The sequence below is a fragment of the Arvicanthis niloticus genome, chromosome 2 (genome assembly GCF_011762505.2).
Source record: "Arvicanthis niloticus isolate mArvNil1 chromosome 2, mArvNil1.pat.X, whole genome shotgun sequence".
In the NCBI taxonomy this organism is placed as follows: domain Eukaryota; kingdom Metazoa; phylum Chordata; class Mammalia; order Rodentia; family Muridae; genus Arvicanthis; species Arvicanthis niloticus.
In genome coordinates this window covers 136,747,259-136,753,648 of record NC_047659.1, presented here as the reverse complement: position 1 = coordinate 136,753,648, position 6,390 = coordinate 136,747,259, and the positions used below count along the sequence as shown (strand labels likewise).

At 51.8% G+C, this 6,390-nt stretch overlaps 1 long non-coding RNA gene across 4 annotated transcripts in view; it reads left to right on the top strand.

Moving 5' to 3' along the window:
• The first annotated feature begins 3,468 nt into the window (after positions 1-3,468).
• LOC143441514 (uncharacterized) overlaps positions 3,469-6,390 on the top strand; it is a 7,749-nt gene continuing 4,827 nt past the window's right edge. For 2 of the 4 annotated variants that reach the window (XR_013109016.1, XR_013109015.1), the window contains exons 1-3: positions 3,469-3,637; positions 3,780-3,966; positions 4,289-4,393. This is a non-coding gene — a long non-coding RNA (uncharacterized LOC143441514). Of the gene's footprint in view, positions 3,638-3,779; positions 3,967-4,288; positions 4,394-5,280 lie in introns of all 4 variants that reach the window. The other 2 variants (XR_013109014.1, XR_013109013.1) reach the window with 2 other exon arrangements.

Below are 6,390 nucleotides of genomic sequence, written 5' to 3'. Positions count from 1 at the left end.
CTCAGAGAGGGCACACCACTGGCGTAGGGCCACACAGCTAATTGCAGGCAGACTATGACTCCAGGGCCTTGGGCAGGGCTTCAGAGAGACTCCTTCCCCCTTCAGCCCCCAGCTTCCTTCCGCAGAGGCCACTGGGCCTCCTGTCCTGGGAGTTCTTCCAGAACCATCCACGCATCGCCTGCTTCTCACACAGGTAGAGAAACAATCCACTCTTTCTGCACCTGCATGGTGTCTGAGATTTCAGAAAGCTTATCTGGCAGAAAGCTTCTACCTCCCTGCCCGCCAGCAGCCTGACAGCTTCCACCAGGCCTCCTCCCCACATCCTAGTAGATGCCAGTCTCCTCTGGTCCAGGAAGTGTCAGTGATCCCTCATACCCCTGCACATATATGTGCACACATGTATACGTATGTGTGTGTGTGTGTATGTGCCCCCTCACCTCCAAGTCTGCTAAGCTATAGGACAGAAGAATCATGGGACATGACATAAAGTCTTAATGACTTAATGAGGGTCAATAGGTGGCCTTGCCAAACTACAGCTCTCTGGGCCCACTTCAGACACCCCCAGAACAGAAGCCCCCAAAGCTGGAGGCTCAGTAATAGACTAGAAGGGAGAGGTGATGGACAATTGGGCTAGGTCTCTGGCAGGAAGTCTCCTGAGGTGTGGAAGGCTGGAGCCCCAGTTCTCCTGAAGCCCTTACTCCTTGATCCTGTGCCGAGGTTCTTGAAGAGTGGGAGGGTTAATAAAACCAGCGGTGGGAAGCCAGAATACCAAAGGGAAGCGGACCAAGCTGTGACAGGGGACCACACAGCCCGGAACCAGCTCCCGGCTGTTCTTTGGGGATGCTGAACAAGGGGTGCTGGAAACCCCCTAGGGGTCTGATCCTCTTCCTGCCCCTCTGAGGAGGCCAGCTGAGACCTGCCTTCCACTGGAATCATCCCTCTCGCCCACCCCACTAACTCCTCCCGTTCACCTGTCCATAGCCTGAGAGAAGTTGTCTCCCTGACCTGAGGCCCTGCCTGGGGTTAACAAGGAGGGGGTGGGGGTGGGGGTGGGGGTAGGGGTGGGGGACAGAGTTCTTATGCCCGAGAGATCACCTCCACCAGGAAGCCCAGCCCAGTCCTTCTGCTGAGCTGCCACAGACCCTCTGCCTTCCCAGAGATTACTGGGACTCAAATCTCTTTGATCCTTTGGACCCAAGGAGGAAGCAGTCAGAGAAGCGTATTCTGCTCTGCTTGGGAAGCCATTACCACACACGCACCCCACCCCTGCCTCTCCTCTCCCTACTACAGCCTGGACTACATAGTGAGTTCCAAGCCAGCCAGAGTTACAAGAGAGGAGAAAGAATTCCAGTTGTTTGACATCCAGTTCCCTGGGTCCTACAAGAACTCAGTGAGGTTCGGGGTGAGAGGGGCGGGGGCAAGTGTTTGAGGGTTATTCCTTTTTGCTTGTATGAGTTTGTTCACCAGCCAGCTGCTCACTGGCACCCAGTATGTGACATTCTAGGGTCCCCACTCAGAGGCAGGACGAACCTCTGGGAACCTGGAAATGTGTTGTGGCGACACAGTTGGTATAAGAAGGCACCTTTGGGCATGCTGGAGTGGTTAAGAACACCGGCTGTTCCTTCAGAGGACTTGGGTTCAATTCCCAGCACCTGCATAGTGGTTCACAACCATCTGCAACCCCAGTTCCAGGAGATCCACCAGGCCTGCACACTGTGCAGATACATACATACATACGTACATACATACATACATACATACATACGTACGTACATACGTACATACGTACGTACAGGTAGAACATTCATAATCACAAAGGAAAATGAGTAAGTATTTTAAAAAACAAGAAGAAAGAAGCACCTTGGGAAACGTTAACACACGACTCATAGTTAGAGCCTACGGGGTCTCCGACATCAAGCAGGTCAGCTGCCAGGGTTGGCTTGTGTCTGCCTGCCTGCCCTATGCTGTCCACTGAAGCTGGTCACAGAGTGACCCCTGCCTGGCTTAGCTGCCCAGGTACAAATGTGCAGAGGCCAGAGCTTGCTTGAGAATTCGAGAAATGTCCATGATACCTTCATGACCCAGAGCCAAAGCATGGGTGTGGCCCGGTGTCCACTGACAGCCAGCTGGCTAGCAAGCAGCTTGTCACTTGGAGGTCTATGACACTGGAGAAAACCAAGCACCACAGAGGCATCCCAAAAAGAGTTGCCAAGACGAAGACACTGAACACGAGAGCGAGCACCCCAGTGGGTGGCTCACAGGTCGGCTGCCCTGGGGGAAGTCAAGCAAACGGTTGTTGGACCATGGGCAGAGGATCCAGGGCAAGCCTATGAGGTGAACTCCACTGGGAAATCACTTCAAGCTCCTGCCTACGCTGCTCCTGAGATGGCTAAAAAGGTCACAACGTCAAAAGAGCTTGTAGAGAAAAAAGATATACACTTGCAAGGGGATGAAAGAAAGGCATAAACAAGAGGTTTGGCCTTGAACCCCCTAGTCACCAGAGCACCTTGGAAGAATAGAGTGCCCCTCTGCTCCCAATGCGTGTGTGTGTGTGTGTGTGTGTGTGTGTGTGTGTGTGTGTGTGTGTGTGCCTGCCCTGCCAATCCCTTCTTTGCTCATATTTCTCACTACAAATATAGAGTCCAGGGTTCACCCCTGCCCCACCCCAGTGGCCTTCCCTGGGGAGGACACAGGTCAGCGGGGTGAGTGGTGGGAACCGTTGTCCTCAGCTTGTCACTCAAAGGGGATGATTCAGGTGACCTGGCAGACACAGCCCTATGGAGCCAGCCTCACAGAAACTCAGCGTCTTCTAGAACCACTAAAAATGTCAGACCAGTGGCAGCAGGCTGTCGTTAACTTGCACTGGCCAACACTTTCTCTTCCTCCCCACCCCCTTTCTCCTTGTTTTGTTATTTTGTTTTTAATTTAGGTTTACTTATTTGTGTGTATGTTTGAGGGTGCCACCCACCATTCGTGTGTGGTCAGAGGACACACGTGGAAATTGGTTCTTTCCTTCTATTGTGGGGTCCTAAAGAGTAAACTCAAGTGGTCAGCTTAGTGGCAAGTGCCTTTTCCCACTAAGCCATTTTGACAGCCCTGGTTGCCCTGGTTTTTGTTTTGTTTGTTTGTTTGTTTGTTTGTTTGTTTAACCAGAATCTCATTCTGGAGCCCAGCTGGCCTCAAACAAACGAGCTTTCTGCAGGACCTCCAGCGTGCTAGGATTGAGACCTATCCCAGGACTGCCCTGGAGGGCATAGGGCATGCTCCCAGAAGCCTATCACAGTCCCCTTAGATTGCTGAAAACCTTCCCAAACACCGCTGCGGTCAGTAAGAGTCCTCTACAACCCTAGACAGTCAGAAAAGTGCTTTTCTAGAACTTTCCATTCTGTTCTGGCAGGCTGGGGTTTGAGAACCCCCTTCCTTCCTTGGCAATCCCGGGATGCAGGCACTGGAGTGAGTGCCACCCCTCCTCTGAGTCCTTCATGCTGCCGCCTGGTTGAGGCTGAGGTTGGGTTCTGGGGCTGGAAACCCAGGCTCAGGGCTCCTGTTGCCAAGCCAGATGAAACTGGATTTGTACCCAAGCCCAGAGGCAAGATCCCACGCTCTGACCCAGGAAGCAAGGCAAAAGCCACAGGAGGTAGGTGGAGGCTGAGCCTGCCCAGGCCGAGAGAGATGGATGCTCCACTGGGGGCCTGTGCCTCACTGACCCCCCTTCCCACTTGGAGCTGCAGCTCTGGATTGGACCTTCTTTGCCAAACTGCTTTCGCCATCTCCACCAGGCCCTGGGGAGCCTCCCAGATCGCAATGGGGTTTATCTTGCTGGTGAGGCCAGAGCAGAGCGGCAGACACCGGTATCCTCAGAGCTGGGTTCAAATCAGGTCCTGAAACCCACTCGCTGTGTGACCTCCAGGGATGTACATGGCCACTTTGAACCCTGGGATTGTCTGTTTTTCTCCTTGAGCTCAGGTACCTAGGACAACCCTTCCCCTGGAAACATGACTGTCTGCACAGGCCCCTTTGCTTTCTTGCCTGGTTGCTTGCTTGCTTGCTTGCCTGCCTGCCTGCCTGCCTGTCTGCCTGCCTGCCTGCCTGCTTGCTTTGTCGTCTTTAACCCATTCCTACCTCTCATCCACCTCACCCCACTCTGTTTCAATGTGTTCCTCCAGCTATTCGGTTGTGTCACTGGCTTCAGTTTTGAGCTGTGTAGCACAGCGCATATGAGAGTGGGTCAGATGTGCCAAGTTTCGTGAACCTTATGTGTGTTTCCTTTTGTTCTTGTTTTCCAAAGCAGTGCCTCATGTAGCTCATGCTGGCTTCAAACTCCCTATGTAGGGGAGGATGACCTTCAACCTCTGACTGTCCTGCTCCCGCCTCCCTCATGTGGGGATGACAGGTATGCATCACCATGATACCATCTTTTTGCCCAGGAAATGAAACCCAGAGCCTCTTGACATTAGGCAAATGCTCTCCCAATTGAGCCTGGACCACTGTGTACAGTTCTACAGGTGGGTTTTGATGTATCCAGAGGACCACCTTCCTGGGCAAGATCCAGACACCTTTTGTTTTTTTTGTTTGTTTGTTTGTTTGTGTTTTTGTTTTGTTTTGTTTTGTTTTAAATATTTATTTATTTCATGTATGTGAGTACACTGTCACTGTCTTCAGACACACCAGAAGAGGGCATCAGATCCCATTACAGATGGTTGTGAGTCACCATGTGGTTGCTGGGAATTGAACTCAGGACCTCTGGAAGAGCAGTCAGTGCTCTTAACTGCTGAGCCATCTCACCAGCTCCAATCCAGACACCTTTTAGCTGCCCAGGAGGCTTCCTGATGCCCTTATCCAGGCAGTAACTCCCCTGCCCACAGAGGAAACTGCCAGAGTGACTGGGGCCTCCCTGGTGACTGTCCTTTGATTTTGTAGCAGAAGACATAACACAGAGAGTGGCCCTTTGTGTCTAGCGTCCCTCACACAGTGAACACCTCTGAGATTCACCAGCCACGTGCTCAGATCTGCAGCTCAGCTGTGATTTTGCTATCATCGGGAAGATTCCTTGGCTTCAGTTTGAGTCTGTGAGAGCTATAAGCTCACAAGCCATTTATTCGCCAGCGTTTTCTTTCTCTTGGATGCATTGGAGGTCAGAGCTTCTCTTGGTATCATTTTAAACATGCAGAGAAATGGGAAGATGCGAGCGAGGCTCCAGGCTGTCTCCCTAGGCTGCTCTTCCCACAGCTTCCCCACACTTTGGCCCTCTTTCTTTGTGATTTTTCTTTTATTTTTCAGACAGTGTCTCAAATCATTGCACAGCCCAGGATGGCCTGGACCAAGCCACCCTCCTAAGAGCCAGTCATCTAGGCCAGACAAGCTTAGCCTTGCCCTTCTATCTGCATTCGAGAATAAATTGTAAATATGAAGTCACCCCCCCATCCAATATCTCCTGACCTTCATCACATGCACACGAGTGTACACACCAGCACACACACATTCACATGTGTGCACTCACACGCAGTACTAAAACTGAGTTTAAGTCTACATCACAATTGTTGCCACCTGGGTTTTCTGACATTTGTCTGGCACAGAGTGGCATAAGTCCCTTTCGTTGTGTTTCGGGTCTCACTGTCTAAAGGGGTTTCTTCCTTGGTGTCCCCTCAGTCTTCATGACCTCTCCATGACTGAGGGCACAAGCCAGTTATTCTGTAGGGCATTCCTTGATTTGAATTTACCCCACATTCTGGGGGGAGGGGGCGCTAGAGCTGGGTTCTCTGCTTCTGCACAGGGACAGCAGGAGTGACACGGGGTTCCTGAGTGTCTTGTGAGGACACCTGCAATTTGTCTCATGGCTGGAAATGAGGACAGGGAAGTGTCCCATCCTACCAAGTAATTTCAAGGATTAAATGAGACACAACCCAAGGACTGATTTTGCAATGTTCTCTCCCTGTATCTGACGTATCTCCCCAGCCCTAGCCCTGGCCAAATCCCAGAGTTTCCACCCAACCCAGAAGGAGACAGGGATACAAGGAGCTTAGGATTCATCCTACCTGCTTGGGGGCAGGCTGGTGCTGGCTCTGCCTGACCTCCTATCCAAATGACAGGCACGAGGAAAGCAGATACTTCCCACATACCACCGAGGGACACTCAATCTCCCTCTGTACCAGAGATTTTTCAACCAAAAGCAGTTTTGCCTTCAAGCAACAACTGGAAGCTTCTAAGGGGAGCCTGGCACGGTGGTGCATATCTGCTAGGCCAGCACTTCAGTGACTGAGGCAGGGGGATGGCAAGTTAAAGGTAAATGTGGGTTACACAAGGAGATCCTATCTCAAACAAGCAAACAAACAAACAATCTAAGAGTGGGCGCTTACTCCCGTAATCTCAGCATGAGGATGCTGAGGCAGG